Consider the following 24,372-nt stretch of genomic DNA (forward strand, 5'->3'; position numbering starts at 1 on the left):
TCTTTTTCCACAGGTTCCTCTCTCAGTCACAAAGTCCAGCAGAGTCCAGCTAACATTTACAAGAAACCAGCAGAAACAGCCAAAATCAGCTGTTCACACAGTATTGACAGCTACAATGCAATCCTCTGGTACAAGCAGATAAATAACACACAGCTTCAGTTCCTAGGATACATGGTAGGTAACTCTGAACTTCCAGAGACTGGATCTGGTGTGAAAATGGAAGGGAACGCGAATAAAGATCAGACAAGCACATTAACAATTGAAGGACTGAACCTGAACAGCAGTGCAGTGTATTTCTGTGCTGCTAGTTTACACAGTGACACACATCATCTGCTGCTCAGTACAAAAACCTGCACATGAAGTTCTTTCATCAGCTGCCAGCCCCTACAAAAACCTCACCATCACACAGTTGTCATCTTTGTATCAAAGCTCACATGACTCTTGCACCTGGAGTAAAACATTCTAACCTCTCAAAGATCAGAGATTGTAATAGGAGGTCCTTTCTGTGGAGTAACGTCACAACTCTTCATGACGCTGTAACATACGAGGACTCAAACACTTTCTGACTGACATGGAAATTACCAGCATCAAACAAGACCTTCTCATTTCATGTGTCCTTTTTCTGTGGACTACAGGTAATATACAATACAAATGGACCACTTAACATTAAAACATTACATCAAATTAAGAAGGTTCTTATTATAGTTGATTTTATTTTTGTTTGTTGATAACGTGACGGTAATTACACACAGGTCTGTCTGATGGCAACGAGGTCACCCAAACACCCATACTGTGGAAAGACACGGGTGAAAATGCAACAATACACTGCAGCCACACCAAGGGTTCACCTTTTACCAGATGTACTGGTACAGGCAGCTCCCGGGAGAGACGCTGAAGCAAATACTGTTTATGTCTTCAAACACAAACCGTGAATATGAAACTGGATTCAGTGAAGGGAAGTTCTCAGCCACCAAGCCTGATACGTACAGTGGGACATTGACAGTAAAGAATCTGGTGCCGGATGACAAAGGCTTGTATTTCTGTGCAGTCAGTGAACACAGTGACACACACTCACAGGGTAGATGAACAAAAACCCCAGTGCAATGCCAGCACTCCTCCATCCTTCTCTCTCACATGCTTTAGGGGGACCTCAAGCATCATAAATACTCCCAGTTGCTTTTTGATTTCCTGCCAGACTTTTGAATACAGCTGCAGGATCAAACGTCACAAACTGCAGCGACACTCCCATCAACAACTCTTCAGATCTCTGCAACTAACCTGACAGTTACACAGACTTGATCCAACATGGTCGTCTCAGCTCTTTGACAATGTTTGGAAGAAAGGTGAATGACAATAAGAAGTTGTTGTTTCACAGAGTTCACCTGTGGCTTTGGTGATGACAGAGTTTTAGAGTCGTCTACTTTAACATTTCCATTAACTGTTATACACAGGTTTTACCGTTGGAAGCGATGTCACATAAAACTCTACACTATGGAAAGAACAAGGTAAAAGTGTGACAAGACACAGCAGCCACAGCAAGGGGTCAAACACTAGCAGATGTACTGGTTCCGACAGCTGCCAGGGGAGGCGATGAAGCAAATACAACCCCCACATAAATAGGAAAATGGCTTCAGTGAGCAAAAACAGAGAAGTGTTGTGGTCCGACTGCATCTTTGACGGTGCAGAAGTTGCAGCCTGAGGACAGGGGGGTGGATTTTTGTGCTGTGAGTCAACACAGTGATCCAGGCGACTTAGGAAGCTCCACAAAATCCCAAGGTCAGTGAATAGAAGATGACAGTGTCTTTGATAAACTACACAGAGGACTGAGTATTTGTAATTGCACCTGAAGATTTTGGTTCATTAATTATTACATTTAATATAGGCATTGTCATTTTGTTATAAAAGAGGTAAATATATTTTCTGTTGGTGTATAACATTGTTAAACTCTTTGTCCCTATTTTAATTGCATTACCCTTTCAACACAATTCCCTCTGAATTTTAGCAGGAAAGCAAGAGTGCTGGAAAAGCTCTTATTATGAAAGTTAATTCTTGACTATTAAAATAATGGTTTAACAAAATAAGAGTTTAGGGCCACTCAGTGGACCCCAGTACACAGCACAGCAGAGCAGTCATACGAGGTGGTACAGGAAGAGGATGATGTGTGTACGGGTTACCAGGAAACAGAGGTGTGACTTAAGAAGAACAGCATATGCAGCCATGAAAACACACCACAGATGATCGTTCCTAAAGTCAGCCATGAAAGACAACAAGATGATCACACTCTTCTACATAACCTTTAATATCGTACTGGTCTCAGGTAATGAAATAATGTTCAGAGATAATCTCAAACTACTGCGTTCCTTAATGTTTAAACTCAAAGAGATGGAACAAAAACACTAGGGAAATACAAAATGATTGTCCTATTCATTTACTAGATTCTGCTTGTAGGTAATATAAACACAATTGTTAAAGAAATCTTTATTCATGTCTTTATTTATTATGTAATCTTGCAGGTGCACTGTCAGTGACAATTTTAATATGTTTTTCAAAGTGTTCATGCTCATATTGTAGTTAAAAGCTTCATTTATCTTTTTTCCACAGGTTCCTCTCTCAGTCACAAAGTCCAGCAGAGTCCAGCTAACATTTACAAGCAACCAGCAGAAACAGCCAAAATCAGCTGTTCACACAGTATTGACAGCTACAATGTAATCCTCTGGTACAAGCAGATAAATAACACACAGCTTCAGCTCCTAGGATACATGGTAGCAAACATGGAAAACCCAGAGACTGGATCTGGTGTGAAAATAGACGGGAACGCGAAAAAAGATCAGACGTGCACATTAACAATCGAAGGACTGAACCTGAACAGCAGTGCAGTGTATTTCTGTGCTGCTAGTTTACACAGTGAAACACATCATCTGCTCCTCATTACAAAAACCTGCACATGAGGTTCTTTCATCAGCTGCCAGCCCCTTACACACGTACCCTCCTCTCATTAGGTGGCAGTATTTGTACTTTCTGTTACTCTGAACTGTAGCGAGAGTTGATATGACAGTTATAAAGTTGAGAGAAGAGGGAGTTGACTGATACAGGAGGTGTAACTGCTGATGGACTGAAGAAAACACAATGATCCACTGCAACAAGGTTTAACCAAACAGCCAGAGAACACAAAATGATTGTCCTATATTATTTTATCTTCAGCGTGACTTTAAACAATATTTTGGTTTCAGGTAACGTCCAAATTATTTTGAGAACTTTTTATGTTATTTTACCAAAGTTAGTTCAATTAGATTTTGTGAAGTTTTATGTTTCTCAGTTTTTAAATTCATCAGTGTTTGTATTTTGTCTGATGCTTTCTCGATCTTTTTTCCACAGGTTCCTCTCTCAGTCACAAAGTCCAGCAGAGTCCAGCTAACATTTACAAGAAACCAGCAGAAACAGCCAAAATCAGCTGTTCACACAGTATTGACAGCTACAATCGAATCTTCTGGTACAAGCAGATAAATAACACACAGCTTCAGCTCCTAGGATACATGGTAGGTAACTCTGGAGTTTCAGAGCCTGGATCTGGTGTGAAAATGGACGGGAGCGCGAATAAAGATCAGACAAGCACATTAACAATTGAAGGACTGAACCTGAACAGCAGTGCAGTGTATTTCTGTGCTGCTAGTTTACACAGTGAAACACATCATCTGCTCCTCAGTACAAAAACCTGCACATGAAGTTCTTTCATCAGCTGCCAGCCCCTTACACACGTACCCTCCTCTCATTAGGGGGCAGTATTTGTTCTTTCTATTACTCTGAACTGTAGCGAGAGTTGATATGACAGTTATAAAGTTGAGAGAAGAGGGAGTTGACTCATACAGGAGGTGTAACTGCTGATGGACTGAAGAAAACACAATGATCCACTGCAACAAGGTTTAACCAAACAGCCAGAGAACACAAAATGATTGTCCTATTTTATTTCATCTTCAGCGTGACTTTAAACAATATTTTGGTTTCAGGTAACGTCAAAATTATTGAGTGAACTAATTTTTATAGTTTCCTGAATTTATTTTTCAAGATTTGTTTGTGTACATTAAATCTCTCAAAATTATTTTGAGAACTTTTTATTCTATTTTACCAAAGTTAGTTCAATTAGATTTTGTGAGGTTTTATGTTTCTCTGTTCATCCGTGTTTGTATTTTGTCTGATTCTTTCTTGATCTTTTTTCCACAGGTTCCTCTCTCAGTCACAAAGTCCAGCAGAGTCCAGCTAACATTTACAAGAAACCAGCAGAAACAGCCAAAATCAGCTGTTCACACAGTATTGACAACTATGATCAAATCTTCTGGTACAAGCAGATAAATAACAGACAGCTTCAGCTCCTGGGATACATGTTTGGAAACAAGGAATACCCAGAGACTGGATCTGGTGTGAAAATGGACGGGAGCGCGAATAAAGATAAGACGAGCACATTAACAATTGAAGGACTGAACCTGAACAGCAGTGCAGTGTATTTCTGTGCTGCTAGTTTACACAGTGAAACACATCATCTGCTCCTCAGTACAAAAACCTGTGTAGTGGAAAATTCAACTGACCAGTGTCTAAGGTATTGGAAATCCCCCTGACCAGGTGTCTAACTGCTGTGATACTGTCTACCTGACAGGATGGAACCCTTACTTGGTGGTGTCTCACTGCTATGACCTTGATCAACAGGGTGCATGCCCTTATTTGGTGATGTTTTTCTTCCAACTGCTACAGCGGACGGACAGACACAGATGATGATCTCATGTCTTTCATGTCTTTTTTCATATTATGTTTTATAAAACGCCTCTTTGTATAAGTTCTGGCTTTTGTGAACTTGCGGCCAGTTCCATTTTGAGCACCTGTGCTTGTTGTGTAACCTCTGCAGAGTTTACTATTATAAAGACTCAAAGGCAACTCCAGTCTGAGAATTTCATTATTTCAAATCTCAAGATGAATTTCCATCACAAACTTGGCGTCACGAACAGGATCCCTTGAAAGATCGTCTGGACACGAGAAGTCTTCGGTGGCTGATCACCCAGGAGAGAAAATCTTCTGCCTCTACCTCCAACAGTTAAGAGAAGAGAGGGCCGAAATAACTTGGGTTCCGGACCTTCTTCACAGGGATCCAAAGACCTCTCTTTGGTCATCTTATATCTGGTGAGATGTTGAAATTCTGATTTTCATGACTGTTTAGATGATTTCTCAAATACAAAATCAAACATAAGAAATAATACATTTAAAGGGTTTTATTTGGAGGGTGTATTAGTCATTCTCTCTGGATTATTGTGGATTAATGATGTTAATCTGACTCGTCCTTTGGCAATCATCCTTGTTGAAGGCTTTTTCCTGTTTTGCCGGAGAAAGAAACAAGGATTCGTGGAGACGTCCACGTCTTAAATTGAGTGTTCAAGGAAATTGTAGATGTGCACGATTTCATACACTTAATTGATAAGGATGGGTAACAAGGAAGTCAGGGACTTCAGAACCCAGAAAGTCCAAATGGTGGGCTTTATGGTTGCAAGAGTGAGGACGGGAAAGTGTGACATTTTCTTCCAATATGGTCCAGAGACTTTGCTTTTCCTCATAACGGGTCATTTATTGTCGAAAAAAATTAAACTTTTAAGAGAGAAACTCCTCGAGAAAGAGGAAGAATTAAAAAGCAACAAAAAAAAAAAAAAGAGAAAAAATAAATAAATAAATAAATCAAGGTCGCAATGTGGAAAGACAGAAGATAATAAGAAAGTGTCTTGAAATGTGGGAAAAAGAGGCAGAGTGTAGGGACAGAAAACAAACATTTAAACAGATGGCTAAGGTTGATAAGAAGGAAACTGAGAAAGTTGAAAAGAAATCATATAGATCTCTGTATTCTCCATTACAGGGTGTGGCAGTCCTCTCCTCAACGCCTGCCTTCCTCCTCACCTACGACAAAACCCTCCTCCATGATGATGTGCAGAGACCAGAATCCACCAATCAACCCATCTCAGACTCCACCCACCACTCTCCAGTCTATGGAGATGGGGCAGCGGGAGGACTGAATGATGACGCCACCTCTTCCTCATCTTTAGGCCCCACTGACTTTGCAAAGATATGTCCGCACTGTGGGGGAGACCTCCGTCTGACTTCACCAGACTGGGATGATGCGGTTAATGCAGCATACGTCAACGCTCTCAACACACTCCTCAACGCCCTGAGGACCGCCTTCCCCAATAAAATTGACATGTCCAAAATAACGGGGTGCAAACAACAACCAGGCAAAACCGTAGGAGATTTCCTCACACGTCTGACCGTCCTGTTTAATCAACACAGAGGCATCCCCATACCTGACACCCTTGGCAACGAGCCAGGGGCTTATGAAACACATCTGAAACAGGCCTTCTTGAATGGTCTGCTCCCCCCACTACGGGCAGACGTAGGCCACACCTGCATTGGGCTTGAGGATGCTCGCTTGACAGAGGTCAGACGTCATGCTGAAAATGCTGAACGTCAACACAAAGAAACCAAAGACAAAGCTCAGCAGAAAAAGGATCAACAACTCCAGAAAGCACAGCTAACCATGATGCAGGCTGTGTCTGCCCTGTCAAGGCCACACAGACAAGATAACACTGATAGCAGAGCCAACTTCACTGAACCAGGAAGAGAGGGGCGCGGTCGCGGACGTGGCCGTGGGAGAGGTTTCTCTCGACGACCCCCACTTGCCAGAGATGAGTGTTTAATCTGCAGACAAAAAGGACACTGGGCAAAGAACTGCCCCCAACGGCGAGAGGACGGGGAGACAAGAACTTTCACTGCCGACTGAACTACAGAAAGTGAGGAGAGGCAGACGGGGGGGGAGACGACCAATACACCCGCCGAGGATCAGAGAAAGGGAAGTGAAACACAGATACATACATGCCAAAGCAATGAAGAAATCGCTTGCAATTCTAACTGCACATACACACAAAAGCTCCAGCAATGAAGAAATCGCTTGCTAAACTAACCGCACACACACACACACACCAGAGCTAACACAACTTTGTGGTTCTTATGTTAAGTACAATAGTGATGCTTTTAAGAAAATGCCTCAATTCGAACTGTGTGTTAACGGTCACAAACTTAATTTCATGGTCGACTCTGGTGCAGGTTATTCTGTGGTTAGGATGTCAGATTTGCCCACATCTCCTGAGATGAGTGGTCGCTTTATATTCTCTCAAGGTGCCAGCGGTGCCACTGTAAAAGAAAATTTCACAAAACCTCTCAAATGCGCCGCTCGGTTTGACAAACATCCCATAAGGTTTGAACATGATTTTCTGTTGTCTCCCTGTTGCCCAATTAATCTATTAGAAAGAGATTTGATGATTGTGTTAGGCTTCAATTTAGTATCCTCCCCTGATGGAGTGACGGTTACGCACAATTCTTCTTCACAATGTCACAGACCACACATGAGCAGCTGTTTGTATATCAGTGGCAACTTCCTAAAAATGCCTCCACTGATCTGCTCTCCACGTCACACTCTCTCGTCACCCCTTTTTTCTGATTTTATGCACACTGATTCATTGCATTGCACTTCACATGTGACAGACACAGCAGATCACGTTTATGAATCTCTGTTTTTGCCTTTTCCTGATGATTCTCTGAAAAGTGTCCAATATTTTTTGGTCTGGTTCCAGAAGTGCAGCTTCCGTCTCACTCACTGACCATCAGATGGCACTGTTTCGTGTCTCGAATTCCAGCCCTCACATCTCGCTCTCCAAGTCCCATGATGACCAGTGGCAAGACTTAGGCCCATTTGTCAGATCATGCCAGGCTGCCGTTGATTGGCAACCCACAACCACGCCTGACGTAATGTATTCACCCAGTCTGAGTGCATTTGATCTAAAAATGTCTCCAACCTTCTGTTCTCCAGCCACACGCTCATTTGTTGTGACTGAAAATCACCTTCATTCTTATGCAATGTTGTCCAGCCCCTCTGATGTTTCTCCTTTACTTTCAGATCTGCCTGAAACACTGTGGGCAAAGGACAAATAGGATGTGGGCCTCATCAGAAACTGTGATCCAGTCAAAATCACTCCAAAATCTGATTATAGGCCATGTAAACAACAATATCCACTCAGACAGAATGCAGTGGAGGGGATACGTCCTGTTTTTGAATCATTTTTGCAGGCTGGTGTAATTGTCCCCTGCCCTGATTCAGCGGTCCGCACTCCACTGTTCCCAGTTAAGAAGATCAGAGACAAAGGTCAACCTACTGAGTGGCGGTTTGTGCAGGATCTGAAGGCTGTGAATGATGCTGTAATTGCTTGATCGCATATTGTTCCCGACCCATACACGCTGCTTTCCCAAATTCCGTCTAATGCAGCGTGGTTTTCGGTTGTAGACTTATCCAATGCTTTTTTGTTAGTGTTCCTGTCCACAGGGACAGCCAGTACTGGTTAGCTTTTAATTTTGAAACCAAGGCCTACATTTTCACATGCCTATGTCAAGGCTACTGTGAATCTCCATCATTATACAATCAGGCTCTCAGGAACAGTCTTGAACCCCTCATCCTCACTCCGGGTTCAGTTCTCTTGCAGTATGTTGATGATCTACTAATTGCCAGTCCCACACAGGAGCAATGTGAAACAGATACGATCGCTTTGCTGAGACATCTGGCTCGTGAGGGCCATAAAGTCAGCCTCAGCAAACTAGTTTGTTCAACAAACTGTCACGTTTCTGGGTCATGTCGTCACCAAAGATGGCAAATCCCTGTCTGATAAGAGATCAGAAGCTATTGTTAACATACCTAAACCCTTGACGAAGAAACAACTCATGTCATTCATCGTAGAACGTTCATTCCTGACTTTGCTCTTCTTGAAGCCCCTTAGGTGCTCTGTACCATGGCAAATCACTCACTCCTCACGAACATGTGGTTTGGACTCCAGAGGCAGACGAGGCATTTGTCACACTGAAGAAGACGCTGCAGCAATCTCCCACTCTTGCTCTCCCTAACCCTGACAAACCTTTTGTTCAGGCTGTGGATGAGAGAGACCGCTGCATGACTTCCGTCTTCCTTCAGTCTCATGGTGACAAATATCGCCCTGTCGCCTACTTCTCCGCCGAACTTGATCCGGTGGCAGCTGGCCTTCCACGTTGTTTGCGTGCAGTGGCCGCCTGTGAAAAAAGCCGTCCTTGCCTCACGAGACATAGTAGGTTACTCTGACTTGACACTCCTTGTTCCTCATGCTGTGTCTCTCATTCTTACAGAACAGAAGACCTCACATCTTTCTGCTGCTCGCTGGTTGAGGTATCACACTGTTCTTCTTGACATGCCCAACATCACAGTGAAACGCTGTTCAACTTTGAACCCAGCCACGCTTCTTCCGCTTCCGGATGACGGGGAAGAACACAACTGTGTGGCTGAACTTCAAGTCCAGTGTTCCCCACGACCTGACCTCTCTGACAAACCTCTTTCTAACTCTGACTTGATTCTGTATGTCGATGGGTCCGCCTCACGTGACCCTGTCTCTGGTACTAACTGTGTTGGTTTTTCTGTTTGTTCAGATAACGAAGTGCTCCTCTCGAGTTCTCTTCCTCATCACCTCTCAGCCCAGGCAGTAGAGTTCATCGCACTCACGGAAGCATGCAAATTGGCTACTGGTAAAACACTCACAGTCTACACTGACTCCAGATATGCGTTCGGTGTAACTCATGATTTTGGCGCCCTTTGGCAACACAGAAACTTCCTCACATCTTCTGGTAAAAAGATAGCACACCACGGTCTCATCACATATCTTCTGTCTGCCATTTTGCATTGTTAAGAGACATTATTCCACAATGGGGAATTCCTAGCAGAATTTCCAGAGACAACGGCAAACACTTCCTAAACGAAGCTGTCAAACAACTCGGTTCTCATCTAACTATGGATGTGCGAACACACTGTGCATATCATCCAGCCAGTGGTGGAACTGTGGAATGAGAGAACGGCACACTTAAAACTAAACTTGCAAAGTGCTGTGAAGGTACAGGTCTTGCATCGACAAAAGTCCTGCCTCTGGTGCTGATGTACATGAGGATGAGAAAACGAACCCCACATTGGTGTGGATCCTCCGTCTTCTCCGCTTCCATCCACAGACTTGATATGTTGTCCTATTGGTCTAACCTGACTTCTTCTCTTTCAGACATCAGGAAACAGGTGGCAAGGGCCCTACCAGGTACTGCTCACAACCCACACAGCAGTGAAAGTTGCTGAAAGAGCCACCTGGATCCACGCCAGCCACTGCAAATGAGTACCAGCTCCATCTGACCAGCTGACGCCTTCAACTCAAAGCACACACATTGATACTTCCACAGGTTGAGAAGCACCGAGAGTGTTGTATGATTAACCACACGAGCGTTCTGCCACAACACACAAGAAATCTGCCTGACAACTGAGACCATGGACAGGCCATGGCATCCGTTTCGACATCCAGGGTTGTCTGGCCTGAGAGGCTCGCTATACGTGTTACCCATGATCTCCTCTACTATTATTTTGCACATTATTCTGTCTAGACGCACTCCTGTAAAAGTCTCTGATGATCTAACGAACTCCTCTTTTCCTACAGTGTCCTCTCAGAACCATCCAGCACATGCAAATTTGACTAGACACAAGAGAAGTGATTCAGGTCCCCTTGATCCGTAACTTATTCTCCATCCCTCCCTACCTGGACACTGACAGCACAGATGATTCTTCTGACGATACTCAATTTTAGGGTTTTTTAATGTTATTTTCTCCCCCCAGCTTGCTTATGTGTTTTCTTAATGATTTCACTAGACAAAAACAGCTACTGCAATTATCCTTTCAACTTCATATTTTATGATGCTTTAATTTGAATCTCTGTGAATTTTTAAGGTTGATGTGAGTTACTTTATGAAGTTTGTACATACTTAATCAATTTTTACTTCCTAGCAAGAATTAAAAAAGTTTTTACTGCATATTTTCAACCTTAGATATACTGTATGTTGACATTTAACGTTTTATTACATTTTAATATAAGTTACTTTTGCCAATCAATACAGTATGTTAAATTTTGATAATGGTTAATGAGATGATGATGTTGTTTGACCTGATTTCCTTCCATTTTCATTTTAAATGCTTGCTCAATTACAGGAAAATAACTTTTTTCTTTCCACAAAACAGCAGCGGCTACCTATTGCACCTCCCCACCATGCATCGATGTTCTAGAACCTCTCCGTGGTGGATGTGACCCTGTACGTACGCAAAGTGCGTGGGTTGAAGACTCGTCAATATTCTTCTATGATTATGATGTTGATTATGATGTTTCTTGATTATTTTTCGTTAGTGATCATATTTTTATTGATGATCAAAGGGGGAAGTGTAGTGGAAAATTCAACTGACCAGTGTCTAAGGTATTGGAAATCCCCCTGACCAGGTGTCTAACTGCTGTGATACTGTCTACCTGACAGGATGGAACCCTTACTTGGTGGTGTCTCACTGCTATGACCTTGATCAACAGGGTGCATGCCCTTATTTGGTGATGTTTTTCTTCCAACTGCTACAGCGGACGGACAGACACAGATGATGATCTCATGTCTTTCATGTCTTTTTTCATATTATGTTTTATAAAACGCCTCTTTGTATAAGTTCTGGCTTTTGTGAACTTGCGGCCAGTTCCATTATGAGCACCCGTGCTTGTTGTGTAACCTCTGCAGAGTTTACTATTATAAAGACTCAAAGGCAACTCCAGTCTGAGAATTACATTATTTCAAATCTCAAGATGAATTTCCATCACACCTGCACATGAGGTTCTTTCATCAGCTGCCAGCCCCTTACACACGCACCCTCCTCTCATTAGGTGGCAGTATTTGTAGTTTCTGTTACTCTGAACTGTAGCGAGAGTTGATATGACAGTTATAAAGTTGAGAGAAGAGGGAGTTGACTGATACAGGAGGTGTAACTGCTGATGGACTGAAGAAAACACAATGATCCACTGCAACAAGGTTTAACCAAACAGCCAGAGAACACAAAATGATTGTCCTATTTTATTTTATCTTCAGCGTGACTTTAAACAATATTTTGGTTTCAGGTAACGTCCAAATTATTTTGAGAACTTTTATGCTATTTTACCAAAGTTACTTCATTTTGTGAAGTTTTATGTTTCTCAGTTTTTAAATTCATCAGTATTTGTATTTTGTCTGATTCTTTCTCGATCTTTTTTCCACAGGTTCCTCTCTCAGTCACAAAGTCCAGCAGAGTCCAGCTAACATTTACAAGAAACCAGCAGAAACAGCCAAAATCAGCTGTTCACACAGTATTGACAACTATGATCGAATCTTCTGGTACAAGCAGATAAATAACACACAGCTTCAGCTCCTAGGATACATGTATGGAAACAAGGAATACCCAGAGACTGGATCTGGTGTTAAAATGGACGGGAGCGCGTATAAAGATAAGACGAGCACATTAACAATTGAAGGACTGAACCTGAACAGCAGTGCAGTGTATTTCTGTGCTGCTAGTTTACACAGTGAAACACATCATCTGCTCCTCAGTACAAAAACCTGCACACGAGGTTCTTTCATCAGCTGCCAGCCCCTTACACACGTACCCTCCTCTCATTAGGAGGCAGTATTTGTACTTTCTGTTACTCTGAACCAGTGATCACCAACCTTTTCGAGCCAAAGATCACTTTTAAATTCCAAACGTAAGCTGAGATCTACCACCCTGATGTCTTCCAAAAAACCCACTTAGGAGGGTCATATTTATTAGTTTTTGCATTTTCTGTTAAAGGCTGAATGTACAAGCATAAATATACACAAAGAAAGGCAGTTGTGCAACTTTATCTATTCAATGCACAATATTCACATTAATATCAATTCATATTTACAGCATCTGTTCAGTGCACAATATTTAGCTTCAGTTCAACAATATGTTCTGCAGAGGAGCTGCTGCTGCAGCACAATGTTTTTACATAGGCTTTGCCTTGAATATGGCCATAAATATGACTATTTCCTTGTCTGAAAGTATTCCTTGTACTCAAATAAATACAAGTACTAAACAGCATGAAGCCGTGCGTCTATCGCTCCTGCAAATATTTCACAATAAAAAACACTTTTTAAACAAAAGAAGGGATTCTGTCAACAGAATCGCTGGAGTGCTTTTATTTTGAAACGCATGCAGAAAGTGGTTTTAACGTTTTAAAATGCATGTTTGTGACATAATATCAACAGATAAACATTAAAACTCAGGTGAAAGATCATTTTCTCAGTTTATTGTTCAGTGAAACACAATGTTTATCTGTATATGACAGAAACCTATTTACAACACTTCCCGAACCCGTTTCAAAGTAAAAGCACTCCAGCGTTTCACTTTCTGAATCCATTCATTTGTTCTAACGGGGCTTTGATTGTTATCGACAGACTGGAAGATGCAGGTCTTCAGACCGTAGAGTCCTGGTGTTTAGTTTAGTACATAAACCAACTGGTTTCGAAGGCAATGCAGTCGATAAACCAGCGGCTCCGCCGCCAGTAGCCGACACTCTGTCGTTTGAACAACAGACAACTGACACACAGCTGATCTGCGGCGCAACCGCAGCCAGTGAGTCCAGAGAGTTCTGGGATCGACAGTGAAGATGTGAGATCGACCGGTAGATCGCGATCGACGGGTTCAGAGTCTGATCTATAGCGAGAGTTGATATGACAGTTATAAAGTTGAGAGAAGAGGGAGTTGACTGATACAGGAGGTGTAACTGCTGATGGACTGAAGAAAACACAATGATCCACTGCAACAAGGTTTAACCAAACAGCCAGAGAACACAAAATGATTGTCCTATTTTATTTCATCTTCAGCGTGACTTTAAACAATATTTTGGTTTCAGGTAACGTCCAAATTATTTTGAGAACTTTTTATGTTATTTTACCAAAGTTAGTTCAATTAGATTTTGTGAAGTTTTATGTTTCTCTGTTTTTTAATTCATCAGTATTTGTATTTTGTCTGATGCTTTCTCGATCTTTTTTCCACAGGTTCCTCTCTCAGTCACAAAGTCCAGCAGAGTCCAGCTAACATTTACAAGAAACCAGAAGAAACAGCCAAAATCAGCTGTTCACACAGTATTGACAGCTACAATCAAATCCTCTGGTACAAGCAGATAAATAACACACAGCTTCAGCTCCTGGGATACATGTTAGGTAACTCTGAATACCCAGAGACTGGATCTGGTGTGAAAATGGACGGGAGCGCGAATAAAGATCAGACGTGCACATTAAAAATCGAAGGACTGAACCTGAGCAGCAGTGCAGTGTATTTCTGTGCTGCTAGTTTACACAGTGAAACACATCATCTGCTCCTCAGTACAAAAACCTGCATATGAGGTTCTTTCATCAGCTGCCAGCACCTTACACACGTACCCTCCTCTCATTAGGGGGCAGTATTTGTACTTTCTGTTACTCTGAACTGTAGCGAGAGTTGATATGACAGTTATAAAGTTGGGAGAAGAGGGAGTTCACTCATACAGGAGGTGTAACTGCTGATGGACTGAAGAAAACACAATGATCCACTGCAACAAGGTTTAACCAAACAGCCAGAGAACACAAAATGATTGTCCTATTTTATTTTATCTTCAGCATGACTTTAAACAATATTTTGGTTTCAGGTAACATCAAAATTATTTAGTGAACCAATTTTTATTGTTTCCTGAATTTATTTTTCAAGATTTGTTTGTGTACATTAAGTCTCTCAAAATTATTTTGAGAACTTTTTATTTTATTTTACCACAGCTATTTCAATTCGATTTTGTGAGGTTTTATGTTTCTCTGTTCATCCGTGTTTATATTTTGTCTGATTCTTTCTTGATCTTTTATCCACAGGTTCCTCTCTCAGTCACAAAGTCCAGCAGAGTCCAGCTAACATTTACAAGAAACCAGCAGAAACAGCCAAAATCACCAATTAACAAGTCGCAACCTCCCATGATGTCAACCATTGGTTTGTGAACTACCTTCTTGAAACCACCATCTTTATTTTTCCCTTTTGAAACCAGAAGCAGCCACACAGGAGCAAGACTTAGAGCCTACACCTGCCATTGAATGAGAGTTGCTGTTAATCACATGGTTTCCAGGCCCCATTGCATACAGTGCTTTTTCATCTGTTTGACTCTAAATGGGACCATCATGCTATAATGAGGAAGACTTGGAACCTGCGATTGAGACTGTAAACTCCTTAGGAAAATGGTCTATGCCAGTTTAACCACCATGAAAACACAGACAGATTTACATGTGGTGACACTCCCACCTTCAACTCTTCATGACGCTGTAACATACGAGGACTCAAACACTTTCTGACTGACATGGATATTACCAGCATCAAACAAGACCTTCTCATATCATGTGTCCTTTTTCTGTGGACTACAGGTAATATACAATATAAATCTACCACTTAATATTAAAACTTTACATCAAATTAATCATGTTCTTATTATAGTTGATCTTTCTTTTTTTGTTTGTTGATAACGTGACGGTAATTACACACAGGTCTGTCTGATGGCAACGAGGTCACCCAAACACCCATACTGTGGAAAGACACGGTTGAAAATGCAACAATACACTGCAGCCACACCAAGGATTCCAACTTTTTCCAGATGTACTGGTACAGGCAGCTCCCGGGAGAGACGCTGAAGCAAATACTGTTTATGTCTTCAAACACAAACCGTGAATATGAACCTGGATTCAGTGAAGGGAAGTTCTCAGCCACCAAGCCTGATACGTACAGTGGGACATTGACAGTAAAGAATCTGGTGCCAGATGACAAAGGCTTGTATTTCTGTGCAGTCAGTGAACACAGTGACACACACTCACAGGGTTTAGCATTTCTATTAACTGTTATACACAGGTTTTACCGGTGGAAGCGATGTCACATAAAACTCTACACTATAGAAAAGACAAAGGTTAAAAGTGCGACAAGACACTGCAGCCACAGCAAGGGGGTCAAACACTAGCAGATGTACCGGTTCATTCATTATTACATTTAATAGAGGCATTGTCATTTTGTTATAAAATAAGTAAATATTCTTTCTGTTGGTGTATAACATTGTTAAACTCTTTGTCCCTATTTTAATTCCATTAACCTTTCAACACAATTCCCTCCGAATTTTAGCAGGAAAGCAAGAGTGCTGGAAAAGCTCTTATTATGAAAGTTAATTCTTGACTATTAAAACAATGGTTTGACAAAATAAGAGTTTAGGGCCACTCAGTGGACCCCTCAGTACACAGCACAGCACAGCAGTCATACGAGGTGGTACAGGAAGAGGATGATGTGTGTACGGGTTACCAGGAAACAGAGGTGTGACTTAAGAAGAACAGCATATGCAGCCATGAAAACACACCACAGATGATCGTTCCTAAAGTCAGCCATGAAAGACAACAAGATGATCACACTCTTCTACATAACCTTTAATATCGTACTGGTCTCAGGTAATGAAATAATGTTCAGAGATAATCTCAAACTACTGCGTTCTTTAATGTTTAAACTCAAAGGGATGGAACAAAAACACTAAGGAAATACAAAATGATTGTCCTGTTCATTTACTAGATTCTGCTTATAGGTAATATAAACACAATTGTTAAAGAAATCTTTATTCATGTCTTTATTTAATATGTAATCTTGCAGGTGCACTGCCAGTGACAATTTTAATCTGTTTTTCAAAGTGTTCATGCTCATATTGTAGTTAAAAGCTTCATTTATCTTTTTTCCACAGGTTCCTCTCTCAGTCACAAAGTCCAGCAGAGTCCAGCTAACATTTACAAGCAACCAGCAGAAACAGCCAAAATCAGCTGTTCACACAGTATTGACAGATACGATCAAATATTCTGGTACAAGCAGATAAATAACACACAGCTTCATCTCCTAGGATACATGTATGGAAACAAGGAATACCCAGAGCCTGGATCTGGTGTGAAAATGGACGGGAGTGCGAATAAAGATCAGACGTGCACATTAACAATTGAAGGACTGAACCTGAACAGCAGTGCAGTGTATTTCTGTGCTGCTAGTTTACACAGTGAAACACATCATCTGCTCCTCAGTACAAAAACCTGCACATGAGGTTCTTTCATCAGCTGCCAGCCCCTTACACACGCACCCTCCTCTCATTAGGTGGCAGTATTTGTACTTTCTGTTACTCTGAACTATAACGACAGTTGATATGACAGTTATAAAGTTGAGAGAAGAGGGAGTTGACTGATACAGGAGGTGTAACTGCTGATGGACTGAAGAAAACACAATGATCCACTGCAACAAGGTTTAACCAAACAGCCAGAGAACACAAAATGATTGTCCTATATTATTTTATCTTCAGCGTGACTTTAAACAATATTTTGGTTTCAGGTAACGTCCAAATTATTTTGAGAACTTTTTATGTTATTTTACCAAAGTTAGTTCAATTAGATTTTGTGAGGTTTTATGTTTCTCTGTTCATCCGTGTTTGTATTTTGTCTGATTCTTTCTTGATCTTTTTTCCACAGGTTCCTCTCTCAGTCACAAAGTCCAGCAGAGTCCAGCTAACATTTACAAGCAACCAGCAGAAACAGCCAAAATCACCAATTAACAAGTCGCAACCTCCCATGATGTCAACCATTGGTTTGTGAACTACCTTCTTGAAACCACCATCTTATTTTTCCCTTTTGAAACCAGAAGCAGCCACACAGGAGCAAGACTTAGAGCCTACACCTGCCATTGAATGAGAGTTGGTGTTAATCACATGGTTTCCAGGCCCCATTGCAAAAAGTAATTTTTCATCTATTTGACTCTAAATGGGACCATCATGCTATAATGAGGAAGACTTGGAACCTGCGATTGAGACTTTAAACTCCTTAGGAAAATGGTCTATGCCAGTTTAACCACCATGAAAACACAGACAGATTTACATGTGGTGACACTCCCACCTTCAACTCTTCATGACGCTGTAACATACGAGGACTCAAACACTTTCTGACTGACATGGATATTACCAGCATCAAACAAGACCTTCTCATATCATGTGTCCTTTTTCTGTGGACTACAGGTAATATACAATACAAATCTACCACTTAATATTAAAACTTTACATCAAATTACTCATGTTCTTATTATAGTTGATCTTTCTTTTTTGTTTGTTGATAACGTGACGGTAATTACACACAGGTCTGTCTGATGGCACGAGGTCACCCAAACACCCATACTGTGGAAAAACACGGGTAAAAATGCAACAATACACTGCAGCCACACCAAGGGTGTCTCCTTTACCAGATGTACTGGTACAGGCAGCTCGGGAGAGGCGCTGAAGCAAATACTGTTTATGTCTTCAAACACAAACCGTGAATATGAAACTGGATTCAGTGAAGGGAAGTTCTCAGCCACCAAGCCTGATGCTTCAGTGGGACATTGACAGTAAAGAATCTGGTGCCGGATGACAAAGGCTTGTATTTCTGTGCAGTCAGTGAACACAGTGACACACACTCACAGGGTAGATGAACAAAAACCCCAGTGCAATGCCAGCACTCCTCCATCCTTCTCTCTCACATGCTTTAGGGGGACCTCAAGCATCATAAATACTCCCAGTTGCTTTTTGATTTCCTGCCAGACTTTTGAATACAGCTGCAGGATCAAACGTCACAAACTGCAGCGACACTCCCATCAACAACTCTTCAGATCTCTGCAACTAACCTGACACTTACACACACTTGATCCAACATGGTCGCCTCAGCTCTTTGACAATGTTTGGAAGAAAGATGACAAATAAGAAGTTGTTGTTTCACAGAGTTCACCTGTTGCTTTGGTGATGACAGAGTTTTAGAGTCGTCTACTTTAGCATTTCCATTAACTGTTATACACGGTTTTACCAGTGGAAGCGATGTCACATAAAACTCTACACTATGGAAAAGACAAAGGTTAAAAGTGTGACAAGACACAGCAGCCACAGCAAGGGGGTCAAACACTAGCAGATGTATGGGTTCCGACAGCTGCCAGGAGGAGATGAAACAAATACAACCACCCACATAAATAGGAAAATGGCTTCAGTGAGCAAAAACAGAGAAGAGTTGTGGTCCCTACTGTCTTTGGTGCAGAAGCTGCAGCCTGAGGACAGGGGTGGATTTTGTGCTGTGAGTCAACACAGTGATCCAGGGACTTAGAAGCTCCACAAAATCACAAATCCCAAGGTCAGTGAATAGAAGACGACAGTGTCTTTGATAAACTACACAGAGGACTGAATATTTGTAATTGCACCTGAAGATTTTGGTTCATTCATTATTACATTTAATAGAGGCATTGTCATTTTGTTATAAAAGAGGTAAGTATTCTTTCTGTTGGTGTATAACATTGTTAAACTCTTTGTCCCTATTTTAATTCCATTAACCTTTCAACACAATTCCCTCCGAATTTTAGCAGGAAAGCAAGAGTGCTGGAAAAGCTCTTATTATGAAAGTTAATTCTTGACTATTAAAACAATGGTTTGACAAAATAAGAGTTTAGGGCCACTCAGTGGACCCCTCAGTACACAGCACAGCACAGCAGTCATACGAGGTGGTACAGGAAGAGGATGATGTGTGTACGGGTTACCAGGAAACAGAGGTGTGACTTAAGAAGAACAGCATATGCAGCCATGAAACACACCACAGATGATCGTTCCTAAAGTCAGCCATGAAAGACAACAAGATGATCACACTCTTCTACATAACCTTTAATATCGTACTGGTCTCAGGTAATGAAATAACGTTCAGAGATAATCTCAAACTACTGCGTTCCTTAATGTTTAAACTCAAAGGGATGGAACAAAAACACTAGGGAAATACAAAATGATTGTCCTGTTCATTTACTAGATTCTGCTTATAGGTAATATAAACACAATTGTTAAAGAAATCTTTATTCATGTCTTTATTTACTATGTAATCTTGCAGGTGCACTGCCAGTGACAATTTGAATCTGTTTTTCAAAGTGTTCATGCTCATATTGTAGTTAAATGCTTCATTTATCTTTTTTCCACAGGTTCCTCTCTCAGTCACAAAGTCCAGCAGAGTCCAGCTAACATTTACAAGAAACCAGCAGAAACAGCCAAAATCAGCTGTTCACACAGTATTGACAACTATGATCGAATCTTCTGGTACAAGCAGATACATAACACACAGCTTCAGCCCCTAGGATACATGGTAGTTAACAAGGAATACCCAGAGACTGGATCTGGTGTGAAAATGGACGGGGCGCGAATAAAGATCAGACAAGCACATTAACAATTGAAGGACTGAACCTGAGCAGCAGTGCAGTGTATTTCTGTGCTGCTAGTTTACACAGTGAAACACATCATCTGCTCCTCAGTACAAAAACCTGCACATGAAGTTCTTTCATCAGCTGCCAGCCCCTTACACACGTACCCAAATCACCAATTAACAAGTCGCAACCTCCCATGATGTCAACCATTGGTTTGTGAACTACCTTCTTGAAACCACCATCTTTATTTTTCCCTTTTGAAACCAGGAGCAGCCATACAGGAGCAAGACTTAGAGCCTACACCTGCCATTGAATGAGAGTTGCTGTTAATCACATGGTTTCCAGGCCCCATTGCAAAAGTAATTTTTCATCTATTTGACTCTAAATGGGACCATCATGCTATAATGAGGAAGACTTGGAACCTGCGATTGAGACTGTAAACTCCTTAGGAAAATGGTCTATGCCAGTTTAACCACCATGAAAACACAGACAGATTTACATGTGGTGACACTCCCACCTTCAACTCTTCATGACGCTGTAACATACGAGGACTCAAACACTTTCTGACTGACATGGAAATTACCAGCATCAAACAAGACCTTCTCATATCATGTGTCCTTTTTCTGTGGACAACAGGTAATATACAATACAAATCGACCACTTAACATTAAAACTTTACATCAAATTACTCATGTTCTTATTATAGTTGATCTTTTTTTTTTGTTTGTTGATAACGTGACGGTAATTACACACAGGTCTGTCTGATGGCAATGAGGTCACCCAAACACCCATACTGTGGAAAAACACGGGTGAAAATGCAACAATACACTGCAGCCACACCAAGGATTCCAACTTTTACCAGATGTACTGGTACAGGCAGCTCCCGGGAGAGACACTGAAGCAAATACTGTTTATGTCTTCAAACACAAACCGTGAATATGAACCTGGATTCAGTGAAGGGAAGTTCTCAGCCACCAAGCCTGATACGTACAGTGGGACATTGACAGTAAAGAATCTGGTGCCGGATGACAAAGGCTTGTATTTCTGTGCAGTCAGTGAACACAGTGACACACACTCACAGGGTAGATGAACAAAAACCCCAGTGCAATGCCAGCACACCTCCATCCTTCTCTCTCACATGCTTTAGGGGGACCTCAAGCATCATAAATACTCCCAGTTGCTTTTTGATTTCCTGCCAGACTTTTGAATACAGCTGCAGGATCAAACGTCACAAACTGCAGCGACACTCCCATCAACAACTCTTCAGATCTCTGCAACTAACCTGACAGTTACACACACTTGATCCAACATGGTCGCCTCAGCTCTTTGACAATGTTTGGAAGAAAGGTGACTTACAATTAGGGCTGAACGATTAATTGCATTTGCGATAAAATCGCGATATGATAAAACGCGATTTTCTAACCGCAACGCGTGTGATTACAATGTGCGATAGAGAGTAGGGCACTGGGCTGCATCAACATTTCATGCTGCCCTTTAACCTGTTACAATGGCCTCTGGCTCAACGGAACAGTCAGAAACTGACACAACTGAGACTTTAGTCACGAAGAGGAACAGCACGTCGGTGGTGTGGAATTATTTTGGCTTCAAAAAAGATGATGCTGCGCATTGTCAGGTGTTGTGCAGAGCATGCCGTGCTACCGTTGCTACTTCACGGGGTAACACTACAAACTTGTTCCAGCACTTAAAAAAATACCATAAAACCATGTACGACAGTTGTATGGCCAAAATGCCGAGCACCAGTGCGCCAGACAAGCCAAATACCTCATGACAGGGATCACTGACCGAAATGTTTGATCGTGTCACTCCATATGACCGCAATTCAAAACAGCACGGGAAATCACTCGGGCGATAACCGACTTCATAGCTAAAGATATGGTGCCTCTCAGCACGGTGACCAAGCTTGGGTTCACGGCATTGATAAATACGCTTGATAAACGGTACAGTATACCCTCCCGTACATACTTCAGTCAGACTGCCATACCGGAGCTGTACAAAAAGTGCAAAGAGAAAGTTGCCGCGGAGCTTAAAACGGTGGAGTTTTTTGCTACTACTACTGATATGTGGTCAAGCCGCACATCTGAGCCTTACCAGAGTCTTACAGTCCATTCTATTGATGAAGATTTCAACCTCAAAGCTCACTGCCTACAAGCTGCGTACTTCCCAGACGACCACACAGGGGAAAATATTGCAGCCGGCCTGAGAGAGGGGCTTGCCAGCTGAGATCTCCACGAGGAGAAACACGTCGGCATCACGACGGACAACGCGTCAAATATGTTGCTGGCTGCACGGCTTAATGAATGGACGAGGGTCCAGTGTTTTGGGCACAGATTACATCTTGCCATTGGTAAGTTATAATGTCGTGTGTGTGTGTGTGTGTGTGTGTGTGTGTGTGTGTGTGTGTGTGTGTGTGTGTGTGCAAGAGAGAGAGAGATTCACCAATTTACAGAAATCAGTGTAGGCCTATAGTATAAAAATCGAATGTGTTGATTAGTAATCAGGAAGCTGAATATACAAATATATAAATTATGTTGAGTTGTGGAAAGTGGGTGGGATGAAAGAAATTCATACTTCCCCATTCCTTTTCGAATATGTAAATTGAAATATGTGTTTTGATTTTATGTGCTTATATGTCTGTCTGTGGTGGAATGCCCACCTGCATTTATTTTATTTTTTTACATGTTCGAAATAAACACACAAACTGTTTATGTGTTGTGTGTGTGTGAGATAGAGAGAGGACAGGGGTGTGGATGTGTGTATTTCAGAATGACAGAGAATGTGAGTGTGTAATGGTGATAGCCTTGTATCACAAAACCCAAATTGTTTGTAATACACTACTTTTTATTTCTTTCAGAAAATGCACTCAAAGATGACAGAGTGTCAAGGGCAACAGCACTGTGCAGGAAGCTGGTGGGGCACTTTTCCCACAGTTGGAAGAAGAAGGCAGCACTGACGGAGGCACAGAGGGATCTCAAACTCCTGAGCACAACCTCATAACTGAGTGCTCAACAAGATGGGGATCTAAAGAAATGATGATTGTCAGGGTGCTTGAACAGGCCAAAGCCATTTCTCAGGTATTGTCTGGTGATCGATACGCATGCTCCCTCATCCCAACCTGGCAGGATATTGACGTGTTGGAGTCAATTCACAAGGCACTGCATCCTCTACTGGAATTTACAGATGCTCTTTCTGGAGAGGAATATGTGAGCATCTCCTACCTCAAGCCAGTTCTCCACCTTTTTGCCACATCAGTCCTGGCTGAAGATGCTGAGGACACTGACCTGACTAAATCAATAAAAACCAAAGTCCTAGCATACCTCAATAACAAATATGGAAACCCAAACATCCAGGAACTTTTGGATGTTGCCTGTTTCCTGGACCCTAGGTTCAAAACACAGTTCATCAGTACTGACAACATCCCTGCCATCAAGACCCGACTGAAGACAGAGATGGTAGACTTAGCAAAACGTACATATCATCGGGTAAATGATGATTATGTATTTCACAAAACTCCATCTCCAGCTTTGTTCCCATTTTAGTTTCATTAACCTTTCAACACAATCCTCCGGATTTTAGCAGGAAAGCAAGAGTGCTGGAAAAGCTCTTATTAGAAAGTAAATTCTTGACTATTAAAACAATGGTTTGACAAAATAAGAGTTTAGGGCCACTCAGTGGACCCCTCAGTACACAGCACAGCAGAGCAGTCATACGAGGTGGTACAGGAAGAGGATGATGTGTGTACGGGTTACCAGGAAACAGAGGTGTGACTTAAGAAGAACAGCATATGCAGCCATGAAACACACCACAGATGATCGTTCCAAAAGTCAGCCATGAAAGACAACAAGATGATCACACTCTTCTACATAACCTTTAATATCGTACTGGTCTCAGGTAATGAAATAATGTTCAGAGATAATCTCAAGCTACTGCGTTCCTTAATGTTTAAACTCAAAGGAATGGAACAAAAACACAAAGGAAATACAAAATGATTGTCCTGTTCATTTTCTAGATTCTGCTTATAGGTAATATGAACACAATTGTTAAAGAAATCTTTATTCATGTCTTTATTTACTATGTAATCTTGCAGGTGCACTGCCAGTGACAATTTTAATCGTTTTTTCAAAGTGTTCATGCTCATATTGTAGTTAAATGCTTCATTT

At 41.6% G+C, this 24,372-nt stretch overlaps 1 protein-coding gene and 3 long non-coding RNA genes across 5 annotated transcripts in view; all 4 read left to right on the plus strand.

The window, feature by feature from the left end:
• The window catches only part of LOC124852592 (B-cell receptor CD22-like), a 483,032-nt gene that overhangs the window by 116,412 nt on the left and 342,248 nt on the right, over positions 1–24,372 (plus strand). The gene's annotated exons all lie outside the window — the stretch shown is intronic.
• On the plus strand, positions 2,274–12,309 carry LOC124852648. Its single transcript, XR_007033071.1, has 2 exons — positions 2,274–2,317; positions 12,186–12,309. It is a non-coding gene; the product is annotated as an uncharacterized LOC124852648 (long non-coding RNA).
• Positions 2,975–4,518, plus strand: LOC118115944. Its single transcript, XR_007033069.1, has 3 exons — positions 2,975–3,230; positions 3,376–4,004; positions 4,219–4,518. It is a non-coding gene; the product is annotated as an uncharacterized LOC118115944 (long non-coding RNA).
• Positions 16,083–17,525, plus strand: LOC124852640. Of its 2 annotated transcripts, none has more exons than XR_007033051.1 (3): positions 16,083–16,425; positions 16,710–17,252; positions 17,476–17,525. It is a non-coding gene; the product is annotated as an uncharacterized LOC124852640 (long non-coding RNA). The 2 variants fall into 2 exon arrangements; XR_007033050.1 differs by having other exon boundaries at positions 16,710–17,338; positions 17,476–17,487.

This window comes from Hippoglossus stenolepis, chromosome 2 (assembly GCF_022539355.2).
Source record: "Hippoglossus stenolepis isolate QCI-W04-F060 chromosome 2, HSTE1.2, whole genome shotgun sequence".
Taxonomy (NCBI): Eukaryota; Metazoa; Chordata; class Actinopteri; order Pleuronectiformes; family Pleuronectidae; genus Hippoglossus; species Hippoglossus stenolepis.